The sequence below is a fragment of the Equus asinus genome, chromosome 1 (assembly GCF_041296235.1).
Source record: "Equus asinus isolate D_3611 breed Donkey chromosome 1, EquAss-T2T_v2, whole genome shotgun sequence".
Lineage (NCBI taxonomy): Eukaryota > Metazoa > Chordata > Mammalia > Perissodactyla > Equidae > Equus > Equus asinus.
This window is the reverse complement of record NC_091790.1, coordinates 178268486-178288479: the sequence shown is the minus strand read 5'-3', so window position 1 is coordinate 178288479 and position 19994 is coordinate 178268486. Positions and strand designations below refer to the sequence as shown.

The 19994-nt window shown below is 35.5% G+C and overlaps 1 protein-coding gene across 10 annotated transcripts in view; it reads left to right on the top strand.

Annotated features, from left to right (window-relative positions):
- CADPS2 (calcium dependent secretion activator 2) overlaps nucleotides 1–19994 on the top strand; it is a 496507-nt gene that overhangs the window by 277386 nt on the left and 199127 nt on the right. The gene's annotated exons all lie outside the window — the stretch shown is intronic.

The window sequence follows — 19994 nt, the reverse complement described above, 5'->3', positions numbered from 1 at the left end:
GTTGCTAGCCATTAGGAAAGAATGTGACAGTTTTTCTTACTATGGAGGGAAGCAGTTGCTAAAGTGGCTCACCCTGCAACAACAAATCTAACAGTCTAAGAAAAGTGCATTCTTGTACAGAGAGGCATCTGCTGGCTTTGGAGGCAAATCACCAACGTTATGGGTGAGTTAACTGATGAGTCAACAACATAAGGATTCTTTGGATGGCCATTAGGGAAAACAGAGGCTCGGAGCAGAGGACAGCCCAGATGTCTATACTACAGTTGGGATGGGACTGGGGGCCATATTGCTTCTGTGGTTTGGCTGAGCAGTGGGTGCAGTGTCAGAATAGTCTCACCAAGGGGACAAACACCTCAGAGAGTGGGCTCTTAGAAAAAGGAAGTGTAATTTGGGTAGCCCACATTATGGCACCTTTAATGTGGTGACGCAAAGTAAAGTCCACCTATGACTCAGCTCACAGTGCTGATGGAGTGCCTGGGATTTAACATTGAGAGTTCGCTCTTTCATTTATCCATCGTCTGCTCACTGTTGATTTATGCAGCAGACATATAGTGAGTACTCTGTTCCAACCAGAGCAAACCTCAGTGAGATACCATCCTAGGCCTAAAGGAACTGGCTAGTCAGGGATTCATGCTTGTATACAAATAATTATAATAGTGATAAGTGCTGTAGAAGGGGAATGGGAACCGGTGAAAATAGCACCTGATCCCAGCTGGAGTTAGATCTGAGACACCTGACTTTTTAGGTACATTTTGAAGTATGAATTCAGCAAGTGGGCAGTGGGGAGGAAGGACGTTCCAGTCACATGACATAGCATATACATGGGCAAGAATTCTGGAAGGGCTTTTAGCCAATGATGACAAGTTCAGTGCATCTGCAATAGAGTGCTTTGAGACTGGAGAGTTAGAGTACTACTGCTCTAAAATGCATAGAGACTAGTCTACTAGTCCTTAGAGACTAGTAGAGCCTAGAGTTAGGCATAAAAGTACAGGATGTGTTCTCGGCACTGGAGTTATTTCTGTACTATTTTTTAACTTAGTATCTTCCTTTTGATGAATGGCACAACATGAAATGGGAACATAGGTTATGATGGCAAGATAACCCTTAATTTACGCTTGGCCAGCCCTGGGGCGAATGCCCCTAGAGTCTTCTGATTGTCCCAAGAACCAAGACTGAAGATGAAGTTGGGCACATGGCAAGTTCTGCAGCCTGTAGCTTCTGTGGGAGGCCCTGCTCTAATCCCTAGCAATTTCTTGCTTTGGAATGTTCCAGGACCAGTGGGACAATCCAGCCCCCTTCCAAGATTTGATTTTTTTTTTTTTAATGACTCCTTTGCACTGAAAAAGAATAGGTTTGTATCACATCTCAGCGCCCTTTGACTTTATCGGGACCCCCAGAATGGGTCTGGAGTTGACTTCTGCCTAAGACTACAGGTGAAGGGGGTTACTAGGGAGAATATATCATAGTCTCTCAATTTAATCTGTGAAAACCAAGAACTCACCTTGGTTTCAGATCAGAAATGCTTCAGATCACAGCCACAACAGTCATTGTCTACCATTGCTGAAAGATAGTAACAGGCATTTCCAGACACTGAGGTACCTCTGCAGTGTATGGTATATAAAAGGAAGAAATGCCAGAACTGAAAGTATCTGTGATGCTCTTCTGCTAGTTGCTGTTATATGGCATAATTAAGTTAAGAATATTATATTTCATAATAGTGACTCAATGAGAATTATTTAATGCCAGTATTGGATGTGATAATAATGATCAACCAGAATTAAAAGTTGTCGATATTGCTGTACCAGCAGTCTATCCCTATGGGCAGGGACGGTACAGAGGCTTGACCAAAAGCATCTGTTTGGGTGTCTCAGTGCCTGTGTGGTAGCAGTTTTAAATATTTTGAATATCACCACTGTGTGTAGATGTGTATGAGAAAGCATGCTTTGACCCACATCATGCTACAGTATTCATCTTTTTCTGAGGTGCTTCATAAATGGATTTTACTGGACTTAATTACATTAAAGAAGGGAAAGTCAACTAACCTTTTTATTCCAAGTGTTCTGTCATATGCCAAAGCAATAATATAAAAGGAGGAGTAGATTAATAGCATTTTGCTTTGGGGCTGGATTGTGTTCTGTCAATAATTCATCCTGCAATGAATAATTAACACATGAATAATGAATAATTGAAAAAGAGACAAGTCAAGTTAAAAAAAGATTAATTTATCTTCAAAATATGGCAAACTCCTCTTATGGATAGAGTTGTCAAGTGGATTAAACAATAAAATGGAGGGTTATGGACTTTTATCTTGAGAGCACTTTTCAGAACTAGACTTTGAAATCCGTTGGGACTTAACTCATAAAAACCCATTCTCTGTTTTAGTAATGTGGGCAACAAGTATATCTCTTACATGAACTCTTCTAACACGCACTCTGTTTTATTCATTTATCACTTATGTATGGCCTCTGTATTGTCTCTAAATAAATACATTTTATCAATATTATCTATATTTTTGTGTGTCCCCAACTACACTGCCTTGTGCCTCTCCCAGTGTGTAATCAAGGACAGATACCACTATGAGTGATGATGATGAAAATGATGATAGTGCGCTCCTGAGAGTTTTAAGGAAAAGTGATAAGAATGACAATAAGCTACATTCTTAAATTGAAGCATAAAAGTTCTAAATACAAGTTATAGGGGATAGAGTATGTTAATTAAAAGAATACCCTAAATAAATGGTGCTTGGTTCCCAACTGTTACATTTTAAAATGACCTATTCTATTTTGAAGCAGAAATAAAAACATATCTGATCTAAAACTCATGTTTCTGATAACTATTCAGTCCATAACTGTACATTATAGTTTTTTTAAAAATAGGATTGACTACATGCAGGTGAGAAAATTGATATTTAATTTGGATAAAATAAACATAATGGTGATTTAATTCTTTTAAAATCAAACTGAATATTACCATATGACATATGTTTAGTAGAAAAAACAGATTGGGTTCATTTCTTCTCTTGGAGTGTGTCATATAAACTAATTATATAAAAAACATATAAATCCGTTAAATAAATTACTGGCTATATTTTGAATGGTTAGATAATTCATGTCCAGCTTTTGAATTTATTTTCCTGCTTTTTTGAGTAGCTGGAAGACAGAAGTGTTCTTGAACAAATGGACTATCCTTTAGCATAGCCTAGTGGCTAAGTAATAGTATTAACTTAAATCTCAGAAATACTATCCTTGTTTTTATTACATAACATTTTCGAAATTCAAGTGTTATTTTCTCAACCAAAAGAAAGGCAAAATAAAATGGAACTAATAAAACAAGTGACTATTAAGAAAATTAAATCTACAACTGAAAAGGAGAAAGAAGAAAATTAAATTGGCCGTCACACATAGATGGGAACATTATGGCCAGGACCTATCAGAAGTCTGCAAACAACTGATTGCATTTATAGTAAAAAATGAATGAAAACTTCATGAGTATATAACTATAGAAGAGTTTTGTCAGAGTTAAAAATTAGTAAGATAAATTTAGCCAAATCACTGACATATAAATAAGATTTCTCTTTGTATAGAGTCATGCTTGGCTATATGAACATGTGTTGAATGAATAGATGTGTTGAAGTGTTTTGAAATTTTCATGTATGAAACTCTAATTTACATCAAAGAGGTATGAAAGGCACTGAGTCCATCTTTGCTTCAGGGGAGAGACCACTGTTCGCCTTCTAGCAGGAAGAGCAGGCTGAGCACCAGGCTGGCCACACTCTCTTTCTCTCGCTTTCCCGTGGAGATGACCAGTAGGTGTGCAGGGGCTGGCGTGTCAGGCCTGGGGAAACTTTGAGTCGCATGCTTCAAATTCAAACATGGCATTTGCTCATAAAGTAAAATGACTGCAACTAATTGCGTTATTTTGTTTATGATCTTCAGCCAATTTAGGGGACAGTCTGATGACCAAAAGGAGGAAATTCTTATTTTAGTGAAGGTAGCATTTGCTTGGAGGCTCCAGCCTTACAGAAAGGACAAATTGGGCTTTTTTTTCCAGAAAAAATGGATTTATCATTTTAAATGAACCTTTTAGAATGACTTTTCTACGTGTCCTTGTCTAAAATTACCATGTTTTGACATCTGACCTTCACCTGAATCTATACATCAGTCTGTATAGGTATATATATTTGCATTCTCAAATTGAATTTACCTCATTCTGGCTTATCCTGATTTCAGAGAAATCCCGCTTCTTAGAGCCTTGCCAAAGCTTCTGACAAAGCGTTTGCTAGGTTCTTAACAAATGATTGGTTCTTATTCCACAGGCAGCTTTCAGAAGAGAAATCTGCCTGTGGTGCCTTACAGATTTTACTGTAGTCCTTGTAGAATAATAAAAAGAATAAGTCATAGAGCCAACTTTCCTTTTCCAAATAACCTTAATATTTGTTGTTTCCTCTATGCTAATTTAAATCATTAAGAACTATATTTTCATTTTAATTTACTAGTGAATAGTAAATTGTCAGAATAATAGAAACATTTTTAAACATAGCTTTTATCGTCAGTAAACTAAATGTTTTAACTTGTTATACTCCTTTGCAAAACTTGTCTCATTTCTCCTGTAATAAATTAGTTTGTCTTTAACTTTAAGCTCAAATTGGCAGATAGGGGGGTTTATTTGAACCCTCTCAAGGCAGGAAAAGGAGGTATGAAGACTGACTGAAACATCAGGCTTCTATTGTATAGGATTAATTTCAAAAATACACACTGTAGAATTGTTTGTACTCTGATGATATTAAAAAACAAATGCGTATAAAAATCAGAAAGGAAATACATTAAACATACTAAATAGAATAGTACAACTATGGGTGAAATTTTCTTTTCTCTATTTTCCAGGTTTTCTGTGATGTATTTATAATACTTTTGTGATGAAAGGATGCAGTTATCAAACTAAAAAAATCAAATAGGTTTTCGTTTAATTACAAATAGTTAAATTTGTTTTATCTAAAATCTGATAATTAAGGAAATTCATTTGAGAAGATTCCTTGAGGTGATCCTGGAAGGACTCCTGTCCATCCAACATTTAAAGGAGCCGTGTGGTGTGGGAATGTGAGTTCTGGAGCCAGATTGCTTGCCTTCAAATCCTCACTCAATCACGTAGTAGCTATGGGATCTTGGGAAAACTATGAAAACTCTGTGCCTCAGTTTCCTCAGCTGCAAAATGAAAATGGTAGCAGCAGCTACCTCATAGCATTGTTTGGAGGGGTAATATTTTAACATGTCTAATGTGCTTATGAGAGTGGTTAGCTAGCTCACAATAATACTCAATATGTTTTAGCTGTTGATAAAACCCTAAAGAAGGTCTGTCTGAGTTGAGGTGCTAGTAAAAGAAAGCAAAATAAACCATAAATATTTTAAATATGAAACAGAACAAAAAGCACTTTAAAAAAAATGTAGCGCTATTTCCATCTCACCCGCTACCTCTAACCCTTTTCTTCCTCGTTCCTTCTCAAGCAGCTGTGAGGGCTGCTGCCTGGCAGTGAGGGGAACCTGGGCTGGGAGACCTGGGCTCCAGCCAGCTCTGCCTTCAGGTTGTTCTGTGTGGATGTAGTCAGGCGCCTCCTCAGCTGCTTCATCTTTAGAGCAACATATTGAGCTCACTAGATGATCTTTAGGTTTCTTCCAGCTCTGAAATCTATTTCTTTTTATTCTTTATTTTAAGCCTCAAGTTAGATCTCTCCTTTAAGGAAAGTCAGATGGAAATATTCATATTCCTGGGCAGGATGGAAATAGTTGAATGATTTTCAAGCTACATTATTCTCTTTAAGGACATCTCCATAAAGAGGAAGCAGCATACAGAGTGGTTCAGAACACAGGCTTCAGCATTGTACAGACCTGGGTTCAGATTCTAGGACTGTCATTTTTTATGCAAACTTGGTCAAGTTCTTTCTCATAGCCGCACTCATACCATAAAGTTAGATTGTCCTGAGCATGGAACGAGGTATGCTCATAGAGCGTGGAGCACTGGATCTGTTACATAGTAAGTGCTCAATTAACTAGTAACAATCAGTATTAAACATCATTTTTAAAAATTATAGTCCCTGAACTTATAATAAAACCTTCTTACAGTTTTAACTACATTTGACTTTATTCAGGAGAAAGCTCAAAGACAAATGGAAAGATAGAAGTGCCCAAATCCTCACTGATTCCTTGAGAGTATGAAGGCTATATCCCCCATTAGGGCCCTCTGCTTCTTATTAAGTTTATGTTTTTATTTGATAGTTATTATGGCCATAGATGGTGGTGGTAGTTTACTTCTCTTTGTGTGTTTTGCTGCTAACTTTATTTTGTCTTCTGTATGTCCTAAGGGAGAAAAATGAAAACATAAGAGCTCTCAACCGTGTCTGAGCAGCTGACTTGAATGGTTTGTCTGAGAGAGAGGCTCAGGTTCTAAAAACAAAAAAGACGTGGAGATTATTTCATAGCAAGTGAAAAAAATAAGATCGAACTTTCCCTTTATTTTAGTCCAGTGCAGTCTAGCTTATTTTAAAAATGGCAAATGCTTCTAAAGCATATTTTAAGTAACTACTGGTGCCTTTTGTATATTTAATCCAATTGTTTTGCTTTTAATTTTCTTGCTTAAATCATTAATAACTTGAGCTCCATAGCTTTAAATAGTATATCACATCTTGCTAGTTGGGGGGTTAAAATTTGCCCAGTTTTCCATTGTTGTTCTCAATTTTTACATACCAAATAAGTTCATTTTAATTTCATCTCAGGTGTTTTTTGTGTGTTTTAAAGGATAGTTTATGTGCTTCACTTACGGAGGAATTGATAAGCCTGAACAGCTTGCTCGATACTTAGTAAAAGGTTTTTATTTTGTAGTTACCATAGCACCCAAGGCATTCATATAATTGAATAATTAGTCTAATTATGTATGCTGATGTTTTGTGAAAATAATCGCTTGGGGAGATCGGTGTTGTTGAGATTGGAGTTCGGAAGCTGCTGCTTGAACATTCTCTGCTGGTTCCTGGTGCAGGACCTTGGCAGTTGCTGGTGCTATTACAGAAAGCTCTTACCTCACATCTTCTCCCCTCACTTACGGCAGGTCTCTGCTCAGATGTCATCTCTACAGAGGGGCCCATCCGACCTCGCTACATAGAATCATGCCCTTCCCTCCTCACTGCCAGCTCTACTTTTAACCTGCGTCTTTCTTTTTTAAATTCTTATTACCTGAATTATATTAACTATCTTACCAACTGGAGTGTTGTCTCCATTTGGATGATTTGCTGTTGACTAGCTCCCCAGCCAAATCTAGCCCCGATTTGTATAATAGCATATTTCATTTTGGCAGTCTTTCAATAAATGATAACATATGATCATAAGGAATATTTTCTCATCCTCTCTTTCCAATCAGAGCTAGAGTTTAGCAGAATCAGGCATAGGTAACAGGATAGAACATCGCAGCTGCAGTTCTATATCTAGACTGTATTTGAAATGCCTGAAAATCATTGTCAGTTACATAATGGGGAAGATAGCAAATGACTTTATTTTAGTTGGATGAATGTGTGTTCTGATTATAAAAAGAATCGTCACCACAATTTTAACATGAGTTAATACCAGTGTTGATGACATGCACAGAGAGTGCTAAGGTTTTGCAAGTATTAAAATTTCTAATTGTTCATCCTGGGATCATTTGTGTCCTTAAGGATAGTATATTAGTATTCAAATCAGAGAAGAAAAGCACATCTTAGGTTCATGGTTGTAAAAAAAATTTGTTGCCCTTATAAAAAATGTGAATGTTTTTTAGTGCCTTTGCTTATTTCACATATCAGTACTTCTGAAAATTTTTTAAAAATTTCCTTTGACAATGGATTAAAAGGATATAGCAAGAGACCAAAGATCACTTAGAAACAATATGAGTATCAGCTATTTCTACCTTTCTGAAATTGGCAGCCATATGCTTTCTTCCAGTTAGGTTGATCTTTAGGTTTGTCTTTAATTAACCACTTCATATTCACTCATAGTAGTTAATCCCTCTCTCTCTGTAGTGTTTCCCACAGATAAATTCCTTTCCATTCCTTCTGCCAACCCCAATTCAATCTATGTTAACAAAAAAAATGTTTTAATGACTTCTGTACTGATTTTCCTATATTTGTCTGTTTTGTAAACCATTCAGGAATTTAAGAATACTATTTATATGTCTACTTCCCCATTGCCTATGAGATTAGATTCACATTTTTTAGCCTAGCATTCACATTCTTCAAAAATCTGGCCCCCTCAAGTCTTTTCAACTTTTTTGTCTTTCTATACCCAACACAAATCCCCAACTTCAACCAATCACTCAGTTCATGTACACTGAACGTACGTTTGCTAACCCAACCCTATTTCTTTCACTCTTTTACTTAAGCAGACCGTACCAGTTTGGCACTAGGTCACACGTTTTCTCACACTAGTACAAAAGTGCCAAGAAAGGCAGTTTATTTTCTCTATAATTAATCTAATCTTCCTCATGAGAAGACTCTCAGCTAACTGCCATGTCACTTCATCCCCAGCCCCTGGTTTTGAGGGAACTGCCAAGTCCTTTTTATACCATAAGACTCAAAAGAGACTCCAGCCCTCCCTCTGCTTTGTTGGGACCATTCCGGCTTCATTACAGCACAGACTGCATGACAGAATCAGAAATGGGAAGAAGGGCAGAAGCCACACTCCTCAATTCCAGGGTGCGTTTCTAATGGCCTGCCTTCTGCGTCTCCATCTTACTTTTCCTCATAATCTGCAGGGACCAGAAGAGTTGGCTTTCCCTCCTCTTCTTTCTGCCTAGGACTGACCTTATGTCGGTCATAGCCAACCTTTGCTTCATTGAAGGAGGAGATAGGTTTATTTAGAAAATTTATTTTTTGTACATGTAGTAGGTTGATTGTATAAACGGACCCAATAAATGGGCTCCCTAAATTCACATCTTTTGCCCTATGTCTTTGTTGTCCCCTTTAACTTCAGGCTTGACCGTATGACTTTCTTTGGCCCCTAGGACAGTAGCAAACTTTACATTAGCAGAGGCTTCAAAAAACATTTATGCATTTTCACTTTCTCCCTTGCTTTTTGCCTTTGTCCTGAGGACATGAATGGATGTGACTGCTGGAGGAGCATAACTAAACCAGCCCACTTGTCCTGGTCAAGGTCTCAGACATATGAGTGAGCCCAGACAAAATGACAAAGCCAACTAGGTGACTTGTAGCTGACCGCAGCCCTATAAGTAGGTCATGCAGAGCCCAGCTCAGGTCAGTACAACTGCTCAGCCAGCTATGGGTTCATGAGAAATGACAAATGATTGTTGTTTTGTCACTAAGTTTTAGAGTGGTATGTTACACAGCAAAGGCTAACAGACTGCACGCTGTTGTCTTGATACAAAATCCTCTTCACTTTTTCCCCTCTTCTATTATACGTCAGATGCATAGAATTGGATTAGTCATAATCCTTGGCCCATGCTATGTGCCACATTGATCTCTACATTTAATTATATATATAATCTTTCCTGTATCATATAAATACACTATATTTATCCACTTTATCAAAATGGGAATTTGAATGATTTCCACATTTTTGCTATTTCAGACAGTGCTGCTGTGAACATCTTATGTATGTCTCCTGCTCCGTATGTGCAGTTTCTCTTGAATGTATACCTAAGAGTGAAATTGCTCAATTGGTGAGAATGTAAATGTTATCTTTACAAGATATGCCTTATCTTTTTCAAGTTTTACCAATTCTTCAGCTGTTTGTGAGATCCCATTTGTCCTCTTTTTTGACGTTTACCATGTACTACTTTCTTCTTGCTACTTAGATTCTCATGCGTTGATGTCTTATATCTATACCTGGGGTGCTGTCTTCTGAAGGCAGAGATCCTCTTACTTTACTGCTTTGCCCATAGGCTTCAGAACATAGTGAATACAAATCACATATTGATTGATAATTGGCTGATTTTTATGTACTTTCGAATTAAGAGGCAATATGAAAATTGCTTGATAGTCTTCATCTTTCCACTTCAGGCTGACTCAGGCATCCCGAGTCTGTGCTCCTGAGACCCTGAACATGCTCTATTATAGGATTATAACCGTCTACACTCTTGTTTGTCTCTCCAGCTAAGACTAACTCCTTATAGACTGGAGCTTATTATTTATTCACCATCGTTTGACCAGGCACGGAATACATGCTTGGTTTAATCAAATCAGTCATTCAACACATATTATTGATTACCATGTGCCAGACTCTTTGAATGAAAGAATGAATGGATGGGTGAAATTTGCTATAAAAATAGTGATGCTTAAAAAGGGACGTTAATCAGACATTAATCAGACAAGAAATACATTAGATACAGTAGAGCTAAGTACTTTCTCCACTGAAACAGAACAGCTGTTAACCTACTAGCATAGGCTATAAAATGAAGGAAACTGTAAAATGGAAAACAGTTTAAGCTGGGAAAATACAACAATCATATATACAGAATGTGATGGACTATCAGATATTGATTGCTCCTTCCATAACTTTGACATTCTAGCTGAAAAGATACCGTAAGTGGTTCATAGAACCTATTTTAACTGGTGGTTTGAAGATGTTTCCAAAAACCCTTACACCAGAATTCAAAAACAATTGTAAAAACCAGACAGTTTTTTTTTTTTTTTTTGGCTTTTTTACCCTTCTTCAAAGGCATTAATATACGCAGGCACAAGTGTTGCCCAAATTAGTGGAGTATAATTTTCATTGTTTTTTCACTGACCAGAGTGACCAATCTCAAATAATGATTATTTGAGAAGAATATCTGTTAACTGAAAAATATTGTCCCTGTAGGTAGTGATTGTGAGAACTATATGTGTTTTGAGTATTTTTTAAGCTAAACAAATATGGCACAAATTTCAGGATGGAAAGGGCTGAACTCCTTATGAAATGTGAAAAAACTTTAGGAAGAAAGCTGATCAAATCTGAATGGTGAGATAGATTTCTAGGCTGATGTAGACTATGATGACCAAAGCAGAAGAAATTACTGAGTGAAGGAAGTCAAAAGGTACAAACTTCCAGTTGTAAAAATAAGTCATGTGGATGTTATGTACAGCAACGTGGCTATGGTTAACCATACTGTATTACATATTCGAAAGTTGCTAAGAAAGTAGATCTTAGTTCTTGTCACAAGAAAATAAAATCTGCAACTATGTATGTTGGTGGATGTTTACGAGATTTATTGTGGTGATCGTTTTGCAGTATATACAAATATCGGATCATTATGTTGTACACCTGAAACTAATACAATGTTGTATGTCAATTATACCTCATTTAAAAAAATGAATAAAGATTGGACCTGAAATGAGTCAAATAGTGTAAAATGAGTAAGATAGCTACAATAAAATAGGAAAGTAATGTTACAGTTGCAGGAACTGCAGCCGGTATGGACAAGATTAACATGTCTCTTTTTGCTTTGGACACAAATATGCCTTTTTTATTCGAAGGAAAACAAATTCCCATGTGTTTAGTCTTTGCCTTGACCTTCAGCAAGACCCAGTTATGGACATGTGACAGGATCTGTTCACACTCCCTGAAACTTGTGCTTAGTTGTAGACAACTGTATGCTGTTCACTCAGAGGTTGAACCATTAGACTTAGTGAGTATCAAAGTCTGAGAGGCTGAAAGTCAGAAAGACTGAGAGTGAAAGTCTGAGAGACTGAGAGAGTGGATGTAGTAGGTGTGTTGATAGTGAAAGATATGAATAATTGATGAAATGTTTTAATGCATAATTAAGACTATGAAAGGACAATGTCATCCCATAGCAGTAGTTTTGTTGGAGTGGCTGGAGTGCACGGCCAGGGTGCCTAATTGTAGCCTTATCCTGTGTAATCGTGCTGTGAATGCTTAGCCTCCTTGTGCCTGAGTTCTTCATCTGTAAAGTGGAATAATAATAATTACCTTTTTCAAAAGGTTGCTATGAGCATTAAATGAGTTAATATTGCTAAAGTGCCTGGCATGTAATTAACACTTGGTAAGTTTTAGCTATTATCAATAAACAATAGGTAATTCAAACTATGATTGCAAAAAATGCCATGTTATAATTTTATGATATAGTATTATATATATGCTATACATTCCATGTAAATTTGAGATGTTTTCCTATTGTAGTATATATTATAAAAAACTGGAGTTATAAGAGAATCATCAAAAAGAACATGAAAGTTGCCACATAAGATCCTTTTTTAAAAAATTTAGGTATTTAAAAGGTAAAGGTGCTTCTCTTTATTCTGACTCCACCAGCACTATTAAAAATTTTATACATATATCTTTGTTAATATGTTCAGCTTAAAGTAGTTTTAGATCTCATATTTCCGGCAATGATATTTTCTAGCATCAACCCCTCTATGTTTAACGTTCTGACCATTAAAGTAGTATCATGAATAAATGAGTCAAAAATTATTTCTTAATTAAAATATCCCTGCAACTTGCATTTCTACAAAATCAATTGGTTGTAATAAGTTATTTAAAATGAAAAATTGAACTTTGTGATTGAGAGCATAAACTGCATTAATGATTGATAGGTAATTGCGTGAAATGAAAAATTACTAGGCAAAGAGGAGAAAGTGTTTATCCTCCTATCAAATATTCAGTGAATGGATTATAGCTACAATCTTGCCTTTAATGTTTCTCATGGTAATTGTCAGTAAGAGGTATGAAGAATCATGGGACCTTAATAATATGCCTTGCCATTTTAATTGCTGAGAGAAGCAAGAGAATCTTAATTGCCAGGAGGCGCATTACTAATTAAAGTGTCATTCTACATTCATTCTGAAATAATTAGTTTGAATATTTGTAAGAGCTGAGATATAAATTTAGTTCCAAATTCAAGAGCCTACCCACAACAGACTTTGTTAAAATGATCTATGGTTAAGAAAGGTTAACAATCATAAAATTTTAAATGTTTCTTTAATTTGGTGCAATTTAATTTTTTATTAGATTATTGAACTTGAAAGTATGGAGTTCATAGTATTTTAAAACTTAGTATGATTTTTCAATTGCTATAACACTAAGTTGAATTCCTAAATTGCATTCAAATTTCTGGAGTATTGATATTTTGTTTTGGTGTTGATCACAATTTAGGAAACATCTACTACTTTACTAAATAATGATGTCAAGATATAGTTACATTATAATATATAAATTGCAAGTTCTGTTAACACTACGTGGCAACTTGTAAATGTAGTTGTGATTCATTGGACTTTTAAAATTCTAGATTAAATCTCAAATTCCTAGTTAAAATAAATTAAAAGGACACGTACTTGAACAAAGTTAAACAATTATTTGTTTCTCTAGGATTTGGGGCACAGGAAATTGAATACTCATATTCCTCATTTCATTGCACACCAGCACCAGCCCATCCTTTCTTTTGCTTTTTAACCCCTTCATCCCTGATCCTCGCTCTTGCTCTGCTCCTGCCTGCATAGGTATGCATTCTGTGTTGCATAATGTATCCTTAAATGTTACGTATCCTTATAAAACATGTAGTGTTTTGTGTATGTATGTGTTTTAAGTTTGTATATTTTGTGCTAAAGATATTCAGTGTCTTTTTGTTTTAATCAAACTTTAAATATTTAAGACCTATGTACAATGTTATACAGACACGTTTCAGTACCAACAGGGGTACAATCTGAGGAATGTGTTGTTATGTCATTACAACCTTGTGTAAACATTATAGGGTATACTTACACAAACCGAGATGGTGTAGCCTACTACACACCTAGGCTTTGTGGTACTAATCTTATGGGGTTAGTATATGCAGTCTGTCATTGACCGAAACATCATTATGGGGTGCATGACTGTATATCCTTCTAGGTCAGTGCTTCTTGATATTACGTAACATTCCATAGTATGTATCACATTTTACCTGTGCAGTCATCTAATGTTGGACACCTGAATTGTCTGCAGTTCATCAATATAAACAAGGCTCCCTTGATGTGACTGAGGAGCCAAAATTTCTATTTAATTTTTATTAATTTAAATTTAAATTGCCATGTTTATCAGCTCTGTTGACAGAGAAGTCCTAGATGATAATCTTTTGTTGGTTTTGATGTATTATCTGCTGGATTACCTTGTTGAACAGAAATGCTTAACAGTCAAATCCATCAGTTTTCTTCTGTGTATTTGTGCTTTTAGAGTCATTTTAAAAGTGTCCTTCGCCCCTAAATTACAGAATTCATCTCCTTCATTTTCTTCTGTTAGGTTTGTAGATTTAGCTTTTACTTTTATGTCTTTGACCCATAATGAGCTCCCTTTTAGAGATGCTATAAGGGAGGCCTTCAACTTTGTTTCCTCAACAAGCCAGTTTTCCCATATTGTGTGGAAGGCAGTCCATCCTTCCACCTTTGCTTTTGTAGTACAGAAGCACAGTACTGATTGCAATAAGCTGACTTGATCAATTCTCTTATTCTGATGGTTTGTTTATTTTGTTGTATTTTCTCTGCAGGTGATTATATAATCTGCAAATAATGGCAGGTTTTTCCTCTTAATTTACTGTGTTTACTCTTTTTCTTGTCTTATACAATGGACCAAGGCCTCTGGTGCTATTTTATTCAGAAGTGACAGCAGGCAAACTTGCCTTTTCCCAATCTTAGAACTAAACCTATATTAGAGTTCTCCAGAGAAACAGAACCAAACGTGTGTGTGTGTGTGTGTGTGTGTGTATTAGGAGGTGTATGATGAGGAATTGACTCAGGTGATTATGGAGTCTGTCAGTTCCAAAATCTGCGGAGCCAATGTCCTAGTTTGAGTCTAAAGGCCAGAAGCTACTGTGGAACAAGAATGAGCCTATATTCCAGTTTGAAGGCCGTTAGGCAGGAATTGCCAATGTTCCATTTCAAAGGCTGTCAGACAGGAGAGTTCTCTCTTGGTCAGGAGGTGGGTTAGCTTTTTGTCCTATTCAGGCTTTCAACTAGTTGGATGAGGCCCACCCACATTATGGTGGCCAGTCTACCAATTTAAATGTTAATTTCATCCAAAAACATCCTCACAGAAACACCCTATCTACGCACCCCATGGCCCAGTCAAGTTGACACATAAAATTAACCTTCACAATATCTAAAATTTCTTTTATTAAGCATAATATTTGCTTTATGTTCTTGGTATAGAGCTTTACTAAATTGCTTGTTAAACCAAAATTGTTGAACATTTATCAAATGCTTTCTTTGTATCCATTAAGATAGTAATATTATTTTTCTCCATTAAACCATCAATATAGTGATTTACATTGGTGGATTTTCTGATGTTAAACCATCCTTACGTTCTTGTAACACAATGTTTTATTATTAAAACATTTAATAATAAATAAGAGTATGAGTATTTAATTTTCTGTGCCCCAAATCCTAGAGAAACAAATAATTAACTTTAATTTTTAAATTGAAAATTTTAATTAAATAAAATTTAAATATTCAATTTATCTGATTGCTAATGAGTTTGAGTAAATTTTCATTTGCGGGTTAACTAGCTGAGCTTCTCTTTCTGCAATACATGTTTATCTCCATTGCCAAATTTCTCATCTCTGTTTGTAGACGAAATTGGCCAACAATATTTTACTTTTAATTTTCTCAGCCAGTTTGAAGTTTCAGAATCAAAGTTATATTAATCTCATTAAACCGGTTGGGCTGTTTTTTTTCTCAATTTTTTTTTTCTTTCTTTTTACTAAACCAACTCACATAAGAGGGATTTTTCTGACATTGGAAGTTTGTTGAAAACTTTTCTGACTACATGCCTATTAGAATGGCAGAAATCTAAAACGCTGACCATACCAAATGCTGCACGGATATGGAGCAACAGGAACTCGCATTCATCACTGTTGGGAATGCAAACTGGTACAGCCACTTTGAAAGATAGTTTGACGGCTCCTTACAAAACTAAACATATTCTTACCATATGACCCAGCAGTTGTGCTTCTTGGTGTTTACCCAAAGAAGTTGAAAGCTTATGTTCACACAAAACCTGCACACAGATGTTTTTAGCAGCCTTATTCATAATTGCCAAAACTTGGAAGCAACCAAGATGTCCTTCAATAGGTGAGTGGATAAACTGTGGTACATCTCCAAAGTGGAATATTATTCTGTGCTAAAAAGAAGCTAGCTATCAAGCCATTAAAAGACATGGAAAAACCTTAAATGCATATTACTAAGTGAAAGAAGCCAATTTGAAAAGGCTACATTCTGTATGATTCCAACAGTATGACATTCTGCAAAAGGCAAAATGATGGAGGCAGTGAAAAGATCGGTGGTTGCCAGGCGCTGAGGGGAGGAATGAACAGGTAGATCACACAGGATTTCCAGGGCAGTGCAAACCGTTCGTATCATACTGTAATGATGGATGTATATCGTTATACATTTGTCCAAAAACATAATGGACAACACCAAGAGTGAACCATAATGTGAACTCTGAATTTTGGAGGGGTTATGGTCTGTCAGTGTAGATTCATCAGTTTTAGCAAAGGTATCACTCTTGTATGGAATGTTGGGGAGGATTTGCCTGTGGGGGGGCAGGGAATGTAAAGACAATCTCTGTACTTCCTCTTGATTTTGCTATGAACCTAAAACTGTTCTAAAAAAAACAAAATCTTAAAAAACAGAACACAACTTATCTGTAATATTATCTAGAATTAAAGCTTGAGGCAGTGAGTGGGGAGGTCTTTGATAGCCATTTCAAATTTTTTAGTGATTTTTGGTCTAAATTTTCTAGTACATTTTGCATCACTTTTATCCTTTTATCTGAAATGTATCATTTTTCAGATATATTTGCTATAGCTATTAATATTTTAGTATTTAAAAATCTGTTGTATGTATAGGTATCCTTTTTTCATTTTATCTTTTTTCATTTCAAATGTTTTTACATCTTTTTCCATTTTTCATTATTACTGAAGAGGTTTGTCTATGTTACTAATCTTTTCAAAGGACCAACCCTTATTTTTCTTTATTTTATAAAAGACCAGCATTTATTTTCTCTATTTTTTTCTCTGTTACAGTGATTTCTGTCCAAATCTTTATTATTTCCTTTCTTCTTGTTTCTCTAGTTTTTCTGAGTTGTGCTTTTTCTAGCTTCTTGAGTTGAATAATTCAGCTCATTTTTTCATCTATGTTTTATATTCCAATAATTTTGACTTTAATATGTAAATTTTGGGTTGTATTTTGATTTGGTTTTATTTTATTCTAGTACTCTAGTAAAAGATTTCTTTTCCCATTTCTTCAAGAGATTTTTCGTATCAAATGAGCTTTTTTCTATTTATATTGATCCTTTAATTTTTTCACTTAATTTTGTCTTTCTTTCCTGTATTGGCATAAATATGGTTCTTTCTTCTTATAGTCATAGTATTAGACTTCAGAATTTTCTCTGTTACATGGTGTTTCTACTCCCAGAAACATGTTTAGTTCTTTTTCCTTTGCTTTTATTACCCGTCACAGATACTTGTCTAAACTACCTAGGACAGATAGTTGTATATAGGCTTCATGAAAGTCTTCTCAGATCTTCAACTTTTCTTAATGGTCTGATCAATTTCAGCTTTTTGTTACTCCCATCAATGAATTGTTTGGTCTGACCAGAGGTTACCAAGTCTGACCAAGTAGTAACTTGGGAGGCTTGGGCCCCCCTTCTCTTAATCTTCATTAGCACCCTTCCACATTTCTGATTGAGGTTTTCTGAATCTTAAAGTGCTGTGCATACTCAGTTACTTAAAATGTGTAGAAATTTTAGCACATCATACTCTCATCAGTAAATGGTCTCACCTGATTAAATGTGTTTATTTTTCTCCCCCAGTAAGCTTTCAGTTTGAAAATGCAATGGATTGGTTACTTTTTCATCTTACTTACCTTCACAGATACGATTTCTACTTAGTAGGAAGTAACCCTGAATTTTTGACATGCTCAATTGACAGAATTCAGGGTTTTGTCATTGAATCCTAGAGCACTTTCTACTATGTATTTTAATTATATCTGAAAATGCCTAGCTTTCCTACTTGTAAGGATCCTATGGCCATGGTCTCTGTCCGTTTTATATTTAATTCCGCATTTGAATTCCTAGTACACTGTTGTACAAGGGCAGCTATCTAATTAACTATGAAAACAACTAATCATAAATAACTCCTATTTGTTGAGTCTGCTTTGTTTACTATTCTGAATCTATAATCTGTAACTATTGATTATTCTTCAATGCAAAAAGATATCATTTTTTGTCTTATTCCTTATTCTATGGAGATTATATTATGATAAAATTTGGGTTTGGAGAAACCCAATTACAAAGGGGACTTCTATAAGGACAATTTGTCCTGTTCTGTATTTTCTCCTTCTCCCCTGTAGTAAGATTTAGTCTAAGCTTCCTTCTGAGGTCTTGTTATCCTCAAGTTTTATTGGAAAAGTAAGACTTACAGTGGAATTTTTTGAAAAGTTCCAAGAGGCCCCAAAAAGTGAGTCACTTTCTCTGATGTTGGACTCAGTATTGTATCCCATCAACCGGAAGTCTTCCATTAGCCCTTAAACTAGGTCTATTTGCCATGGAATTCTTGTCAAAGTTTCAAAAACGTGTAAGCGTCTTCATCAGTGATACAGTGATAGTCTTCATTAGTTCTTGAAGGAATAGTGGTCAGTATAAATAGGATGACTTGAATAGCTGTGCCTCTTCTGTGCAAGTCATGTGAACACAATGAAAAGATTCCTTAACAGCAGGAAACTTTTTAAATGGGACGTGTATCTATTATCTGGTAGACTATTACCCTTTTAGAGTACTCATCTATTATACTACTCTTTAGCAACCTGATGAAGTGTATGACTTCTGATACCTGTTACTTCAAAATAAAGCAGAGTGATCACTTTAAATATATTTAAGGTAGCTAGGCACCTTAAATATATATATAATCTTATTTAGTTCTTAAATTTTATGTGATATTTATATATTTATATGCTATATCCTTTGATTATACTCTTATAGGATATATTCTTAATTATGTTTTTCTTTAGTTCTTACAACTCTGGTATGATATAATTGATCTATTATTTAAATTTACAGAGATTACTGAGGCATAAAGAGGTTAAAGAATTTGATCGGTCATATAACTAGTAAGTGACCATGATTTAAACCCAAGTTTGTCTGATCCAAGCTTATTCCCTAAACTGCTGGGCAACACTGCCTAATAATAAACAGTACTTTTCTCAAGTGATCACCCTAGGTGTTCACAAAACTGAAATGCTGCCGAAAGCCAGGCAAGCCAAATAAATGTGTGAAGTGATTATAAGATCATGAGTGGTATAGTCAGGATTATGGGAATCAAGAGAACATGAAAAGAAATTCAAAATATACATATATTCTTAGTGCTGTGCTTTCAAAGCACATCTGTGGGTCAGATTTGGCCCAAAAGGTCACCGTTTTTCTACTCTTGGTTTAGAGAATTTCTCTCCATTCTTTGAGTAATTTTTGAGGCTTTGCTAGTTGCCACATACGGAAAAAGCATTTATTTTCTTAATTAGTAAGGGACCTTAGTCATATATTTTGAAATTGATTTCATTGAAATAAGAGAATGAAAGGAATTACAATTTTGCTTTTTTAAAAATTCCTTCTTTATATATGTTCTATTAAAATAATGAAGTCCCCGTTGGTGTACACTGCTGTTACTCTGCCATCTAATGAAAGGATCCTTTCCATTGTGTCTGTGGTTAAGGTTTTAGAGGCATGGCCCTATTAGTTATTGAGTTACTAATTTGCAAACTCTAAATATTAGGGTCTTGATTTAGGACACACAGTTTAGCATCAATCTGATATTTATTCATCCTCTCAGAATTGCATCAGTCTGTAGGCTCAGCATGGTGAATATCTTAATTCCTAAGTACCTCTTAAGCCTGTGTCTTTGTAGCAAATTATATAAAAAGCAAATATGCGTAATATCTTTTAGCCAAGTGAGTATACTTGATCTCCTCTGTGTAGTTATTTTGCTAAAATAACATTTAGTTACTA